At 40.1% G+C, this 18,477-nt stretch overlaps 1 protein-coding gene across 2 annotated transcripts in view; it reads right to left on the bottom strand.

The window, feature by feature from the left end:
* The window catches only part of SLC6A1 (solute carrier family 6 member 1), a 63,211-nt gene that overhangs the window by 20,261 nt on the left and 24,473 nt on the right, over nt 1–18,477 (bottom strand). The window lies entirely within an intron of this gene.

Genomic DNA, 18,477 nt, shown 5'->3' with positions numbered 1-18,477 from the left:
AGCGGGGCAGAACTCCCAGAGTCCCCCCAAAACAACCTCCACGCCACAGGCGGTATTTGTCCCCCCTATAGATCTCGTAGGAGTCGACAGAAACAAAACAATTCTAAAATGCAGCATGGTATCGTACATAGCGTGCAGCCCAAGTGCTACATACATCTACTTATATATGTGGGTATATATATGTATGCATATATGCACGTATAGCTATACATGTACATATATGCACGTAAATCTGTACATATATATGCACATAAATCCCTACATATATATGCACGTAAATCTGTACATATATATGCATGTATATCTGTACATATATGCACGTATATGTATGCATGTGTACATGCATGTATGTATATATACATATATGTACACATATGTACACATATGCATACATATCTATGTACATATATATATACACACACATATGTAGATAAGATGAGGCAGTAATGAGGTTACTATAATGAGGTTTCTATTTCATAGCCCGGTATACAGTATAGATATAACAGCCCAGAACTTGGGCAATGAAACCATTCCGTTTAATTGTTCTGCATTTAAAAAAAGGAAAGGGGACTTCTCATGATTGTAAAGGTCCTGGATTTACAAGAAGTTGTGGCCACCAAGAAATAGCACTTGCTGCCTTTAATAGTGAATTAAAGTTATGAACAGCGTGCACTTACCTCAGGCACCTTTCTCTAAAATGCTCCAAAAGGAATTAAACAATAAACCAGATCAAGCAACAGGACTTAATCCTGGGTAATGATGTTGAGATTTACAGGTGGTTATAATTAGCTGTTAATAAAAGAAATGTTTCACTAGGCTTGAATTATAAGCACTGTAAGGCAACAGGTTGCAATAGCCACTCCTCAGTTTCTGTTTCCTACTGTGGGTTGCATTCTTGCATCTTTTCAAAAACCATTACAGGTACTACATAAATTGTCAAAATCTAAATGAAGAAAGGAAAAAAAATCAAGGAAGCAAATAGGCATTATGAAAAATGGCCTGGGATATTTCAGTCAACTCTGAAGGGTGCGTGACTCCTGCAAACTTCCACAGCTCCACTTCAACTGGGAAAAACACAGTGAGCTAGTGTCTATTGCATGTCTACTGCATGCCCATTCACAATCGATTTATTGTCAAGTTCCACTTAACTTCTTTTATCATGCCAGTCATCAGTCTTCAAACCAGAGACAGCAACAAATGAAACACTTGCCAGTGTGAAGCCACACCTTATGGCAATGTTGGCAACACCCGCCATGAGGTCATGCAACAATCAACAATAATTTTATTTACAGATTTGTGTAAAGGAAGATTGAGATTATTAGCCATTCACTTCTAATTGCAAATTATGTTAAAAGAAACATGAAACCTGTAAAAACGCTGTTATAAACAGTGCTCTTCTTCAACTTCTCATTTCAGATCACTGTCTGATTATAATCCTTATTACAAGGCCACATCCAATGTGTAGAAAAAATAAAGTTTTCAGTTGGAAGCTGAAGAAGAGTCAACTGTAAGTATACTGGGGTGAGGAGAGAAACAAGGATCATGCTTGTAACCTGCCTCTCTGCTCTGCTTCAAGATGGGACCCAAAGTGGGGAAACTCCATCTATATACTTTTATCTCCTAACAAGTCCTTCTGTGTACAGATATTGCCCCTTCATAAAACTGTGGACTTAGTTTTCCATATTTCAATACAGTCATGTCCAATTTTGTTTATCAGTAAATGTAATTTCTGGTTGTAGTTAAAAGTTTGAGCATTCAAGGTAATTCATTTCCCTATGCATGAGGAAATACAGATCGTTGTGTCGGCAAAATGGGGCTCATGTTCTGAGGCCGGATTGAGATCACGTTGAAATTTTGACCTCCTTACCCACAGGTTCGTGAGTGGATGGTGCAGGCAGCTCCAGGAGCGCACTAACAAATGTGCAGTTTGCCAGCACCACCTACTGATGGAGATACAGAACTGAAAGAGGTTTGTAGCCAACACGGGCTGTACAAAGTAAAGGATCACCGGGGTGTGCTAGTGCTTTTTTCAAACAGGTCCTGTATTAGATTAGATTTTTTAATTGTTGTTGTTGTTGTTGTTGCAATTTGCGTTTGGGCTGTGCTTCATCAGCAGCAGGAGCTTCGAAGTACCAGAAGGGGCTGTGATGAGGATGAGTGGGAAAAAGAAACCCAAACTAAAATAAACAAATCAAATAAACCAACACTATATGGCTCATAATGAGGGAGAAACTCAGCCTCACAGCTGGTGCTCCAGGAAAGGATCTGTGCTAAATCTCAGAACTGAGCAACCAAGGCAACAGGCCTCACCCCCTCACATCTACAAACAGGCTCTGCAGGTGAGCGCTGGGCACAGAGCCTGCCCTTGCTGTTCTAGCACTATCAGGCTCTGGAGAGTTTTGGGTATGCATTAAAGCCTCTGCTGAAGAAAGTGGGTACTTGAGTCCAGTGGAAGTGTCCGTGATGAAGATAAACTGGAGGGTCAGTTAGAAAATCTTCATGAATATAGCAGAGAACCGAGGAACCTGGGATTTTGTGAGTCCTCCTGGAGGAAGGTGCCCAGACCTGTTTCAATACTACTGTAATGCTGAATATAAGGCTGAAAATTCACAAGACACCCCAGCAAGTGCACACATGGCCGTGTCAAGGGTGAGGGGAGGGGGCTGGCAGGCAGTCTGGTGCTTTTAATACTAAAAGAAATTGAAAGCAGTAGTTGAAACAATCACACATGGAGATGTGCTTTACTCTAGTAAACTAGTGCAGCTCAACCTTTGGCAAATGCCCCGTTGCACACAAGTATTCAGCAACCACAGGCAAGCCCAATGACTCAGCAGAGGCTCATTTTGGGAGGATGGAGGTGGGAATGGACCAATTTGTCCTGCCTGACCTCTGCTGATGCCATTATTCTGTTTGGAGACCACGCTGGAGATTTTACTGGGTCATTTTAAATGTCAGTGCACAGACATTTGAGCATATATGGCAATACAGCAAATTGGCATGAGACAATGAATAAAATGCTTTAATTCCATAGGCTTGAAAGTAGGGTTTTTTTTTCATAGCATGAAAAATAACTTTCCCTCCCCAAGCCTAAAAATAATAATACTACTAAATTGCAACAATGGAAGTAGCCTCTAACCTCCAAACCACACTCTTCGTATGCAGTATTACTTCAAAAACTATGATTTACATACAACAGCCTAGAAGACCTGGCAATACAGCAGTAAAGACACTTGGTACATGCTCTCTAATCTAATTAGGCAATATCCCACAACACTGGGATTTAAATTTAAAATCGGTCTGACACGGAATGGGACAGAGAGACACTTACGTAAGCTCTGTGGGTTGGTTTGGGCAAAATGAAATACAAATTGTAGTTGTCAGCCAGCAGAGCAGGTATGACACTTGCTATGCAATGTTATGCTTTGTGGGAAGAAGATGGAGAGATCTTTTAAATAAATCGGTCTTTACTCCCCCGGCTCTTTCATGCCAACACCGAGTGTGCTAGGAAGGGCACAACAACTTCCCACCACATTCCTCAGTGCACAATAGAGCTTCCTTGACTTCAGTTACTAGGGTTGCTCGGCCAAGAGAAGAAAGCCCTCTAAAACAGGGGTTTGGATGCCATCTGGTTGTCCTGCATCACCACCATGTTAGAGAAGAATGACCTGAGAGAGCCAAGCACACATAGCAGCCAAGGTAATAAGCACAACCAGGGAAACTGGAACAAAGAGAGTGCCACTTAATTAATAAAAGCATTTTTCTCTCTCCTGATTTGCATAAAAGTGGTTTTGAAGGAGTTTAGAACTGGCTGCATAAAATGAAATTGAACAGGAATATTACTATAATCTTTCACAAGGGATATCAAAAGTCAGGAAAGAACAGTTCAGAAGCACACACAGTCAGCAGGAAAGCTTATCTCCTTTAAACGATGAACCTGCGTTACATTCAAAGTTCATTACTCCTTCCCCTCCAATCTACTGTGTTCCTCCCGCCCCCAAGTGCAGCAGCTCCAAGGCCTCCACATAAGGCAAGACTACAGCAGCTTCATTCAAGAAACACTGAAGAATATTGTTATACAGAATGCCACGTTGGCTTCACAAAACTTTGAAGGTGTTATTCCTCTAACCTGAGTGGGACTCCAGTTGATCCCACTGTGGCCACAGGTTATTTGCACCTATGATTCTATCTGTATTGGGCAACCAGGCCAAGAGACTGCCATGCATATGCTAAGTTTCATAGCAAAATATATACCCGCCATGTCAGCAGTGTCCTGGAGCATATGAAATGGGATTGAAATAGAGAAAGTGTAAAAAGAGGACTGCTGAGCTCATTGGACTTCCATTCTGAGATGTCCACAAGGAGAGCTTTGTTTTATTATTCTTTTATAGGAGGGATACTGTTTGGAAGTAGTAAGCAGAACACTGTGCACATAGATAGTGCATACCGGGTGATATCACACATGCTGTTCTGCCACGTATATATATATATAGCAGAAACCCATATGCATTGAATAAGACTGCTACTAACTTTTACCACTGGTACTTCACATCCCTCGTGCAAAATCTGGCTCAGTTATGTGGAATTCTGCAAAGTGTTCATTTTCATTCAATACTTTCTGCAATGCTCACTGGCCCAGCTGGTCACCATGCCACCTTTTGGTTTCTTAATGAGAGGAGAATTTTCCTTTATGTACAATTGCTAAATTACATATTAAAACAGATCATCTAAAGGAAAAAAAAAAAAAGCCACAAAAAAACAGCAACCAAAAATAAAAACCAACCCACAAAGAGACAAAATAGACTAATTCCTTTTTCTTTTGATTCACCTCTTCTGAATTTCCTTGCAGTCTCTGCTGTTCGTGAAGAGCCATTGCAAATGTTAGAAGTGTTTCACAGTGCTTGTCCGTCTATTTAATTTCTTAAGATGGTATGTGGGATCTGGCATCACTGTGACAAAATCAGTGATGCCAGTTGCATCTGCATTAGCATCTGATTCCCCAGCTGAGTGCTCCACAAAGCTCTGGCAAACCACGCTGAGCAAGTGGAAACTAAAGCTGACTTGATCTTTTGCAATATGAAATAGTAACTGCAGCAAGAATGATCAGAGGCAGAACAAATATGGGCAGGAAAAGCATTACTATTCCAGAAGATTAACTACGGGCAATTTTATTTTCACCACAAATACATGCAAATTCTAAATACCACTGTCCATATTTTCCCTTTGATTTTACCTAAAGGAATTACAAAGGGTTTAGGTTTTGTGCAGATGCCTGTTTGTGGAAAAGCTTGGTAGCTACAGGGCCTTATCTGAAACATGCTATTAGATTTTAGGTGAATGTAATGGCAGGAGCCTTTCTGTAATGGCTTTTTCATATTTAGCTTGAATAAACAGCAGCTCTTATTATTTTTACTGCCCAATAAAATATCACATGATTTCACCCAAATTCCTATGTTTAGTCAGTGAAGCACATTAGGTGTTCCAAAGATAATATAGCAACAAATGAAGGACCTCAGCTGGATCGTAACACCCCTGAAGTTGGCCATACATACAAAGCGTATGTGGTATCTAAATGAGATTGGTTGCTTGTTCATAGCAGCTTGTTATTTTCAAGTTAAAAGCTTCCTTTTTCCATATAAAAGTCTACATTTCAACTTTAACATAGTCTTCCCTCTGATTAAAAAAAATCAATCAATAAATAAAAAAAAATCAGATATACATAAATAAGAGCGCCACAGATCTAAGCATCTGTCTGATTAAATTTGTACAGCCAGCTACATTTCTTTCACTATTGACAACAGCAGCACTTGCAGAAGGAAACATCCTTTGAACATCTGGTTGTATAAGCCCTACGTAGACATTCTATACATCTCTACTCTTTCTTCTTAACTATTTATACACCATATATTTACTTTGCTGAGGCTCTTTGGAAAGCTATGCATGCTTAATCATGAAATGGTAATCCACAAAAGCTGTTTTACCTGCAGGTTTTGTAAACTGATGTATTGTTGCCAGCTGAGAGAAGGCGAGCTACATGTTGGAAAATATTTAGAGGCTATATAAAATTGTAAAAGATGCATTAAAAACCTACATGCTAAACTACAGAAGCCTCATTTTATGAACAGTACTCTGTTCTGGTTGGGAAAAAAAAGAAGTGTGAAGGCTTGGTTGAATAAAAATTATGAAACAGGCTTCAATAAGATGCACTTATGATGTTCTGTGCCCCAACATTCCTCCTCCACCCCCACAGTCACCCCCACTTTGAAAAAGCTACCCAAAAGTACCAAGTGGACTGGAGGTTTTTAAAATACAGTAACACAACTGAAAATAAATACTGTCGCATCAGTTATTTGATGTAATAAGTATAGTCATTCCAGTATCAAGAGGCAGAGCTGGCCAAAAAATGTGACTTTGATCAAATCAATAAGAAGGGATCGAAAAGAATACATTTAAATAAAGTAGTTTTGAATGCTTTTAATCAGCTAAAGATTGGTCAAGTTTGCATCTTGCAGTGGGATCTAATGTGATTGATACTTGCTGAATTTTTTCTTAGCACTGGGACATGCACAGTGACATGCTCTTATGTGACTTCTCTGATGTCCAATACAAGCTCATACACTGAAACTTTTCAGGAAATGGATTGACTTTAATTTCTTGCCTCTAATTGATTTTATGAAGCTTATAAATAGAAGTATTTAAGACTTTAGGTTCTTCTCTGTCAAATATGGCTGACTGACCAACAGGTTCAGAAGTTATTGAGAGCAAAGCAGCAGGCAAGAGGCTGTCAAATGATTGCATACACCTTGCTTCCTCGAAGAAGTCTGATGACAAAACAGATGCAAAGTGTAGGTTTACAGTGTCTTAAGTACCACTAAAATATCAATCTCTCACATCTCAGACTAGAACACGTGCTTGGAAGGCATCAGTTTGGGGTGAAGGGGCATGGGTTGGAAGTGGTAGGAGCTTCATTTCCTGGTCCACTTGTAAACATTTACAGACAGATCTTGCCCATACCAAAGAAGCACTGACACTGAGTCCTTCAGGCTCTAAAGCATGACATGAAATCTCATTTGCTTGCTCCCAGTTCTAGCTACCCTTAAAGGAACAAATTTTCTCTCTAACCACCCAGTAGAGCCTGCACGTGAAGGAAAGAAATAAAATAGTTCCCTTAAGATATTCTGTCTTGCCTCTCCTTAAGGTGTGCCAGCATTTCTATAGCACTTCTGTGTCTCATGGGATACACAAGTTGTCACAAGAATCCAAAGCAGTGATAAAGATGGCACGTAAAACTATGTCTTGAAGACATTCACACCACCACCAAGAAGGAAAACCAGCATCTTTTCAATTTTCAGTCTTCACATGCAAGAGTAATTCCAGCACTTCAGAAACAAAGATGAAAAACAAAAGCCAAACATCACCAGAACTGCTCATGTTTCTGTGGCGTACAGAGAGCCCTTCTGAGATACCTGTGTAATTTTGAGCCCAAACCACTAGCATTTATTCCCTATATCCACCTTCAGTTCAGTAACGAGACTTACATTCAGCTTCTGCAGTGCACAGAGCTCTCCTGGTGTGAAATTCACTTTTGATGTAAAAGATACAAAGGTCTAGCCTGCAGAAAGACCTTGTCTCTCATACAGTATTGCTATCAGGATATATTATGGTCAGATCCTTAAATAAATATTTATCACTTTACCCTCCACAAAAATGTTTCACAGTTCTTTTTAAAGAACTTACTAGCAAAGGTATAGCTTTGCAATTATAAGGGATTCTGTAGCCATCCAGAAAAATCCACAATAAAATGCAAAGAGAAACAAACAAGAAATGCAAGTTGCAAAAGTCATGACAAGTGGTGGCCATATAGCCCATAGTAAGATTATTTTTGAAAGACAATGAACTTCGCTCCTCTTGCTAACATCAGAGTAAAGATAAAGCAAAACACACTCACAGCACAAGTGAAAAATGTCACCCTGACAATCTTGGGAGTCTGCTTGAAGCCTGTGCCAAAAATCGCAATATTTTCTCATAAGCCTGTAATGATTTTCCCATCCAGACCGTGTACCATTCTTATTTAAAATAGACAACCGATCATGGAGGAAGATGCAAGGAGAAACTTTTTCCACTCATCGTGAAATTATACCAAAGTGAGTTACTGATAATCAGTCTCTTACACAGCTTTTATACTGACTAATATTACTTCCCAATCAATCCCGGTGATTTTAACAAGGCTGTTGGTAGTTATATTTGAGTATATTATTTTTCAGTTCACATTAGCTCAACCTGACCCTACTACTCTATATTTACACATTAAAAAGTTTCTGGGCCAAACTTTGAATATATTTCTAGCAACTTACAACATAACCAAACAGCCTTCACAATGTGGAACACTTACTTGCTTAGACACTTTGGTGATTCCTGCCTAATTGAATATGGTGTTTTCTTTGTTTCCATTGTTCTATTTCTCTGCAATAAAGTCTTTGTCGCAAATTCTATTATTTGCTTTTAGACTGACTACCACAACAAAATATAATAATTGTCATCTACTGCAACCACACATTTACTTCTAGCATCACCACAGTTAGATATTCAGTAAGACTTTCTTCAGAGAAGCTGCCTAGCTAAGGACAGCACTCCCATACTTAGCTGGGACTCTTGTCTACTGATTGTACTCCCATCCATCTTAAGTTTTATAGAGCAGGGTAATAATCTAAGTTACTGCTGTATAAAAATGGGTGTGCCCATTGTTCTTCACATTAATTGGGTATTGTTCTGTAGCCCTAACTGGTATTAAAAAGCAGCTGCGTTGTGCAAATCCAAAGGCCTTCCCTCAGAGCCCACACTGGTTTTCAGCATAAAAAAATGCAACTGCCAGGGAACACAAAGAGAGGTTCAAAAAAGGTAATGACTGGTGGCAGTCAGCACCCTGGTTGATGCTAGCACAGGTTCCAGTATCCCCTAGCTGACACCCGGGAAATAACCCAACACACCAGGTCCCTCTTGGCCACAGAAGCAAGGCAAATACAAGTTTAGTGGAGCAGTGGATTTACTGTCCTGCTCTGAACTGCAGAAATCAATCACGGGTCTGACTTACAGGTACTGCCAATCACAAGATTTGCTTCCCTTACACACCTCTTTACTCCCACCCATTCCTCTCCCCTTTGCCTGGGAGGAGAGGACAGATGACAGTGGTAAACGGCCTGCCCATCTACTTTTTCCCCACTGGCCCCCACTGTTTTGCAGCCTTATTGGGTATTTGTGATACAGCTGCCCCAATAGTTTCTGCCTTGGCCAGGGCAGTTCCACAGAGCCACTGCAGGCAGGAGCTGGGCAGTTCTGACTTCCTGCCTTGAAGGCACTGAGCTTCTGCCGGCCAAGAGCTGCACAAAGATGAGACCTTGGAGACACACCAACGCAGGAAGCCAGGACAGAAAAAGGGACCAGCAAGTACAACAGAAAGGCAAAGTAATTTGCCCAAGCGGTAGGCTGGGGCAGAATTTAGCGCAGAATTTCTCCAAGTGCCAGTGCAATCCCCTAACTTTCAATAATGACATTGCTACTCTTCTTGAATAGCCTCTTTTATTTCCAGCATGTACAAATGATTAGGTATGAAAGACTGTTTACCTTGTGAAGGCAAAAAAAGGCACATAAAGGATCCAGCAAAGATCACAGTCTCCCTCTATGCAAGGGAAAAAAAAATAATAAAAAAAATCTTAGTGTAAGTAACTGGAGGTAGTGTTTGTTATTTAATTTTTCCCAATCTGGCAAGTTACATGTTATTTCTCCTCCCAAAAGAGGAAGATACCCTGATACACTATAGCCACACTTGCTGGCAGGGAGCCTTCCGCTAGCGAAGAGATGTTGGAGGTGGTCCTGCAGCGCTGCTGGAAGGGGGTCACTGCGCCAGCTGGAGTGGAGCACGGCAGCACCCCTCTTAGTGAGACGAAAGCTGCTTGAACTGCTCCTTTAGAGATGGTCAGGGGTCTGCAGTTTGCACAGGCTCATGGACACAGGAGGGAAGAAATAACTGTATGAAACTGGTCTACCAGGCCAGTGCCCCTGAGGCCTAATCTGCCACAGCCAGTCCTGGGGCAGCCATCATACTGGGGTTACTAACATTGTTAGGAGCCTATGAAAGCTGGCACACCGCCTAATTAATTGGGAGCTGCTGCGTCCCTGAAGACCTACACGTTTCCTTTGGTGAAAACATGATGTCAAAACATGATATAAAGCACTGCGTTCCTTCTGTGTGTGCTGATTGAGTCTCCTGGGATTTTGGTTTGTTTGAGGTCTGTAAGCATCTCTCATCTGTCACTGTGTAATTTATCCCTTTTTTTTTAAGTCTTATTGTTTTGGGCAAGAGGAGTAAGTAACATGTTGCTCCACATGTCAGAATACATCAGAAAGAGCATCATTTCAGTCTGAAGTTTCCCATATTTAATGCAGGTGCTGACTACTGATCACCAGCCTGTGAACAACTCCTGTTTTGTATCACCACTCACAGCATTGCACTGCTGTAAGAAGCCCACTGTTGAAGATGGGAGCTGCAAAGGCAACACTACCTATTGCAAGCTCTATGCCCTGACCAAGCTTTCAAAGTCAAAATTCATAGAATCTCATCCAGACACTCAGAATTTCCCTAAATGCACAGTGTTTCTCAACCTATAACTTCCCAGTACCCAAACAGGCCAAATTTAGACTAGATACCACCTTAAAAAGGATATGTAATCTGAAAAGGCTGTTGTTCATGATTAATGATTGAAAAGGTATATCCTCAGTGGGGGGCGAGGGGGTGGGGAGAGAGAAATAAAGAGTTTACAATTCTTTTTATTAGCCTTTAAAAAAAAAATACATAAGTTTCAATTTCATTCACTAAGAAGCCAAAAGGATTAGAAAAACGCTTTCTGTAAAATGATGATGAAGAAAACTTAGTCACAAAATTTCAAAAGGTATGGAGTAATAAAAACAGAGTTTGGGCAACAAAAATGCTGCATTTTTGTGCTGTAGGTTTCCCTTGGTTTAACGTACGCCTTCTGCCACCTCCAGTTTCTAAATCTGCAGATATTTGGGTTTGTATTAAATCTGAAAACACTGCCGAGAAGTGCCATGGCCAACTTATTCTCCACAGGATGACATCTTGGCATATCTGAGATCAGATTTTCTCTGTGTGACTGGGCAGGTCACTTTGGATGACATCCACAGTGGGACTTTGTCTAAACCTTAGAGACCCACCCAACAGAGAGGATCCACAAAGTTCCATGCATCAGTTTTGGGGCTAGAAATGCATTTAGAGAAACAGAGAGGTAATGGTCCACCCTTTTAGAGGCTGGGTATGAAGTCAAGCTTCCTTCAATTCATATCCCTTGATTGCAATTCATGTTTTTTTCCCCTACAACTCCCACAAAACCCCTTACCTAATTTTAGCAGCCATGCATAAGACAGGCCTGAACTTCCCCAAGCCTGGTGCAGAGGAGGCAGCTATGGCAGATGCTCTGTTTCCTAGTTTACAAGCCTATTGAGTGACAATAGCAGCTGCCAACACTGCTAAATCCAAACGATTCTAATTTTGGTGCTGCCTCTACATTTTAGAGCACGGCTTATTTTAAATAGCCCTATTTTCTGAATAAGAAAAGACTTTACATTTGTGATTCTTACATGCAGTTATCATACACTGCAAACCAAACAAAAAAAAAAAAGACTGCAGGCACATGCACACATTAATACAGTTAAGCTTCTTTCAGCAGAAACTAGGAGAAACATATCCTTTTGGAGGGGGGTGCAGAAGAGAGTGAAAGAAAACCCCTAAATCTGAGGTTACCCTTTTCAGATACAGCTCCGAGCTAAAGCCTTATTTTCTTTCTGTTCTATTTCCTTTGAGCCTCAAAATTCAATCCAAACCTTTAAGTTTAAATGGGATTTCATTCTGAACTAAAAGCAGTTCAAATGGAAACAAGAAATTCTCCCTTCTCCCCTCCTGCCAAATCATTAATTTGAAGCTGCAATATTGAGGTGCCTAGCAAATCTATAAAACTTTCTGGCTTGAAGCGATAAGGACAAACAATCAGGAAGCTCACTCTGAAGGTAGGAGATAAATGGAACAACTTGCTTTCATTTCACGTAAAAAATGAAGGAAAAAAAAAAAGCTCAAGATAAATTTGAGAATTTTGCAAGTGGTCAATACATGAAAACCAGCCACTGTTCGTTTTAACTGATAGCTCAGTTGCATTGCAATACTGGTGGGGCAAGGTTTCACTCCTGTCCCAAATGATTTTAAGCCTGCATTGAAAGCCCGTCTCAAGACCAGCATGGGGCTCAGATTCTGTTCTAAAACGTTGGCATCACTCTGAGCAACACACAAATGCATTTTGTTTATTTTGCAGGTACGTATCCAAGTCCTAGTTCCCTTAACAACAATTCAGCAGCATCAGACTCAACTTTCTGTAACTAAATATCCTTTAAGAAATGCAAATCTTCTCTTATGTTTTCCATACACTGACGGTAGCAAGTCTTCCACACGTGACAATGGGTTTCATATTTGGACTTGGCAAAGTATCAAACCCGAGGCTCTGGGTGCAGCCCCTGCTCATACGCATTTCTTGTGCATCTTGCTGGCACGTCAGCTGCAGGCCCCAGGCAGAGAGAACTTGGGATCCCTTGGTCTAGGGAAGTCACCTCTGTGGTGTGATATTTTATTTATAGTGTACCTGGGTGGTTTTTTACCTTCTGACTACAATGATGATCCTAAACAGCTTTTAGCATAGAATAATTTTAAATAAATTGAAATGTAGTACAGAGGTTACCAGTATGGAGGACATGCATTGTAAACCAATCACTATAATTTTGGTTTTATCCGTCTCTAGCTTTCTAGCTACTAAGAAGCTTCAACGCTTTGCTGCTCTGGTCAAAAGAAACAGACTGAACAATCCCCTTATCCATCCCCTGAATACTGACTAATAACTCTTCCTGTCTGAGACCATTAACAATGGCTAGCTCTCACACAAATTAATTCATTTTAAATATAAGACAAAATATCCACTTTACTTACTGCAGTATAAACATAGGCCGAGAGTTTTCTACCTCATGAAAGAATTGATTTGTGTTTTTTGTTTTGTGTTTTTTTGGGGGGGTTTGGGGTTTTTTTGTTTGTTTGTTTACAGTAAACTTACCAGAAGATACCCAAGTACCAACACTGACGTTACTCATAACTAAAAGCCAACTGATGGGGTCATGAAGCCAGATAACGCCAAATCTTGGGTTTGGTCATGAATCAAAGCCTGATACTTTTATCAAACAGAATGGTAAGACACCATCTGGTGAATATCAATGCACCAAGGAGAACACAAGACAATTTGGAACCAAAGGCTAATGCTGCAACCTGAAAACTATAGTCAGTATCTGGGACAACTGTCCCCTCAAAGACTATGCCCCAGCACTAGTGCTTGGCAGTTCTGGAAGACCTCTGCCAGCGACACTGATGCCACACTGGCCCAGTACTTAACTGGGATAATTAAACTGATCAGGAGTCCAAACCAACAAGCAGGACAAGTAGAAAACCTGCAAGTCCCAGACAAAATATGCCATCTGGGTAAGTTAAGGGCCATGTTTCTTGTTCGCAAGGGCCAGGCAAATAGGCTGTTTTAAGAGATACAGAGGTGCTTGAGAAGTCTCATTAGTAATATGTCAGGCCTTGTCACAAAGAACATGTTAAATCTTCAGTTTCAACCCAATGACCATTTATGTTCCAAGAGGATAGCTGTTCATTCAGAGGTAGAAATTCAATTATTTACTATCAGTCACTACAAGACAAAATTTTCCTTGATCTCAAGGGACATATTTTTCAATATAAAGTCCAAGCTGAAGTCTTAGAAAGCAAACACCTTTCTGGAGAGGCAAAGGAAAGGGTTATCTTCTCCTCCCTCCCATTTGTTTGAATAGTTAGCCACCTGAGAAAAAATATACATGAGAGAGATGATGCTGATTTTTCCCTAGAGGAGATTAGGATAAGGTTGCCTTTTTCTAAAGGTATACAGTTAATGAAGAAGTTTAAAAAGGAAAAATGTGTTTTCATATCAGGTAAGAGTACACATGTGGCTTACCTTGTTCTAAAAACGGATGAGCCTGCACCAGTCTAAGATTGACAGCTTTGTTTCCAGCTGCCTGACCTGAACAATAGCACATCAGAAAACATTTTTCCAGATCCACACTTGGGGATTTGAACATTCATACTGATACCACTTTAATCCCATTTGACTGTCTAGAAAAAAAAAAAAAAAAACAAAACAACAAAACCAAGTGTTATATGTATTTAATTATATCAGACAAAACCTTATTTGCTGCAGCAAATAATTTGGTACGGTTTTTCTCCCATCTCTGGAAACTGCTTTTTCTTCCTCTCAGACTTTTACAGCCTTCCAATTGCAAGGTTTGTGGCACTTGCCAAGGGTGAAGGAATCTAATTTTCTAATTCAATCATCATTTGCAAACTAATGACTGTAAGCATGTATAAAAACGACATTAAAATATCTGAAACGCAAGCCATGTTGATGAATACATTCTTAGAGTAAATAAAAGCACCTTTCATCTGAAGCACTTAAAGTCTATGCCTATTTCTCATTCAAGAATTTTGTCTCTTCCTGGACTACAGCTCTATTACTAATGAAAATAACAGTAATTAAAACACAGCTCAAACCTCCCTCCCTAGCTGGACTGCTCCAAGAACTCCAACCGGAGCCTAACTTTTGGTTTAAGGCAGCAATCACTCAAGCTCCCACTTTACAACATGAGGAGTAATAAGCCATCTACTTCAGATTTGCCCAAGAAACCACATTTTTTAGTGTTTCTCTTTAAAATTACTCAACCGCCCTGAATTCCAACACATATATAAGCACATATGTGGATGAGACATGTGTTTGTAATGGAAATAAATAAAAAGAGTGTGACCCAACAGCAACAGTTCTCTAGCATTCAACTCTGTGTTTTAATATTGCTTTGGGTCAGATCTGTAATTTATATTTAAGCCAATAACCCTCCAAAATCAGCAAGAATTCAGTTTCAGGTGTGATCCTTAAGCACATCTGGAAATTCCACTCTTAAACATCTGTAAAATATGCCTGTCACCAAGCTCTGCTCTGAGCTGGCAGAGAGGATCTTCACTGAAAAAAGCTAGCCATACATACACTACAGAGCACACTTCTGGCATTCAAGTATTAGCAAATGACCCCTATTTTCAGTGTGTCCAAATTAGATTATTGCGCCAGAATTTTTCAAGTGGAGATCGGAGAAAAATGTCCTCAGGCAATCATAGATGCAATAATAAGCTCTCTTAATTTATTTGAGAAAACAGCCTGAAAATTGGGACAGTCATATTTTCTTGCCAATCAAGAAAATCTGTGTTCTCATCTGCTTATGGATAATAGAGGAGCAATGTTATTTATCAGCAGCCTTCCAATCTCCCAATGTTATTTAGCCTGGATTAGCATCTATTCCTCTGCTGCCACACCACAGTACATGTTCTACTCCATGCTCTTCCCATCAAAGATTTCACTTAATTCTACCACAGGGCCTCCTCAGGATCGATGCATTCCACTTCAGTTGGCACTGCCCGATCAACCCTTCAAAGGAGGAGCAGATTTCTAGGTAAACATGTGGAACGGATCTTAGAAAACCATGTATTTTCACACTGGAACAAATTAGGGAAATACCGACCTTGCACGATGCCTGTGAGCTCTCTCACCAGCAATAATTCCTTGCTGTTAGAATGTTACATGTAAGAGCTTTTAAACATTAAAAATCAATATAGGATCATTTGTCTATTTTACAGCAAATATAAACTGAGACTGAGAAAGGTAAAATGGCCACAACCATCTAACAGGAACGGATGAACCTGGAAGTGGAACCGAGTCCTCTTCATGAAGATCCTGTTTCACTCCATAGCACAAAGATTTCCACATCATTCAAAACACACATTCTCTGCAACTGGAGGATTGGTTGGCTGACTGGCTGTAAACATTTCAAAGTGCAACCTCTTCCCATACGTCCATATGGCAGTCTAGGATGGATAATGTTCAAGTTTCCAAAGGTCACTGGTTTTGTTAGCTGAACTTAAAAAGAATAGCTTACGTAGTGCCTGTCCTTTTCCTCTCTCAAAATCAGAGTACAGTTCACAGTATCCAAAACATTTGTCTCTCAAATTCCCATGTATTTGAATAAGCACTTCAGCAGTAATTGGGCATCCAGATTCTCAGGGAGCTTTTAGCACCTGAGGTCTGACTATCTCTGCTGTAAACTTCTCTCTTCATTTACCAAGTTTGATTGCAAGAGGGGCAGGATAGTAGTATGGCAAAACTCAAACCAATATGTAGTAAAAGCTTTTTATAGAATAAACCTGGAAGAATTGTGAAGGGCAAAGTCAGCTAAGCCAAACTACAGAACAGATTTCAAATGCAAAGCAGAAAGAGCTTCCATTTATTATCAACTGTTACAATCGTAATTTCTGCTTTTCTAGCATTTATTGAATATAGTTAGCTGAAAGTAGCTCAAACTGGATTGAAGTCAGAATGGTACCATGTCCAACTACTTCACTGTGGTTAAACGCAGACAAGGACCATTCAGAGTGCTAGTGGTAAATATTCCATGTATCACATAAGAAATCAGCACAAGCTACAGAAAGTGTTTATCTGCACTAAGCAATGCAGTCCAGCACCAAGACAGTTAAAATGGCTCTGAAAAAGCTAGCTCAGCTACTGCATGCAGCCCAGTTGAATAAGCTCATCAACTTGCCCACTGTAGCATTTCTAGTACCCAAGCTAATTTGCTGAGTTAGGTTTATTTGCTTGACTATGTTGGTACTGGTAATTTCAACACTACAGGCATCACTGCAGTATGTGGCTTCTGTTGCCCTCAATTAATAGTTGTCAGTTTATCATCACAGTGCCACAGTTTAGCATACTTTAGCGACACAATTGAATGGTACACAGCTGAAAAAAAACCCACAGAGGATTATATTAATACACTGAGCCAAAGGAAAAGTAAGCTTCCCAACCTGTGTTCATGGAATAGGTAAGGACCAACCATTTGACCTTTGCTCAGTGAGATCTGACATTGTTCCCTATGACATTAGCGTGCCCATTCACAGACTTCCCCACTGGTTAGTTTCTCACTTTCACATTTCCATTTTGACTAGCTGCTGCCCTACAAGAAGTGACTGCCACAACAGTGAGGGAGAAAGGGGTAAGGAAAGAGTTAACTGCTGAAAGCAAAGTAAAAAACTCCTAGTCTTACAGGCTATGATTACTGTCTTTTTTATCCAAAACCTCTTAAATCCATTTGTGCTTTCTCCTGCCTCAAGTATCTGAAATTTCTCTGAATTTCTTTTTTTCTCAGAGAAGTCTGCTTTTCCAAGCAGTATTCAGATAAAGAAACATGAAGAATTCTTCTCCCTCCTGTCCCTTATGTCATGTAGAAATAGCATAGTATTGGATGCAAGGTGATGAAATAATTACTGAACCAACTCATAGAGGACCAAAGATTTCGCTGACCACCACAAAGTATTGCTGATATCAGCTATCAAGATATAATGTTTGAGGGATTAAAAACCCCAAAACCTAAAAACCCCAGCCTACTCTTAATCACTAAGCAGATCTGCATGCTATTTGTTGCAGATTTAGTTCCTGGTTTGGTTTTGTCTGTACTACATAAGCCTGACACATATTCCACACACTTTCTCCCGCTTTAGCGCATAGATCTTACAGTTCTATAAGCCAGTCATTGCAAAATTTCTCATTTGAGGCCATCCGCTATATTAAGTCTGATCCACTTGTTTGAAAAGTGTTGCCAATGCCTGTAAGTAGGAACTCTTTGTTGGCATCTGGTAACACAGCAGATAGCTATTGCTAAGAACCTTAGTTTCTCAATTCCATTATAATAACTGATGCATTTTCAGCATTCAAGCAATGCTGAGAAGCTGGGTAAGATTTCTGTTAAGAATGGGCTTTATATTTAACCAGCAATTATATTAACTGTGTCATAGAATTGGATGTACTACTGTAATTATACACACAAAAAAGGCTACTTCAAATCTGAAATGAATGTATTTCTTCACTGCCTCACTACTTTAGATCATTTCCTTTTAAAAACAACAACAATCTTCAGACCAAGGAAAATGTTGAAGGTGGCAGGATCTATCTAAGTCCCAAATATCTGTCATAAAACTGCACTTTCAGGTCCTACCATGCCAAGAGCAGCTTAACTGCCTGCAATTGCAATTCCAGCCACTGCAAATCATATACAGCTCTCCCATGAAAGCATTAAAGAGCTAAGACTTAATTAGCATCCCTGATTAAAAAGCAATTCATACAGCCATTATATCTTCCAGCTAGGGAGCGCAGTTCTCTGAAGAAGCAGCGAAGGAAAAAACAAAACACACACACCTCCTCCCCCCAACCCAAAACCTCACCACCACCCACTTCCTTCAAACTTTATCAC

This window comes from Tyto alba, unplaced genomic scaffold (assembly GCF_018691265.1).
Source record: "Tyto alba isolate M040663 unplaced genomic scaffold, T.alba_DEE_v4.0 Super-Scaffold_49, whole genome shotgun sequence".
Lineage (NCBI taxonomy): Eukaryota > Metazoa > Chordata > Aves > Strigiformes > Tytonidae > Tyto > Tyto alba.
Note: the sequence above shows the minus strand (reverse complement) of the source record. Positions and strands in the feature narration are given on the sequence as shown.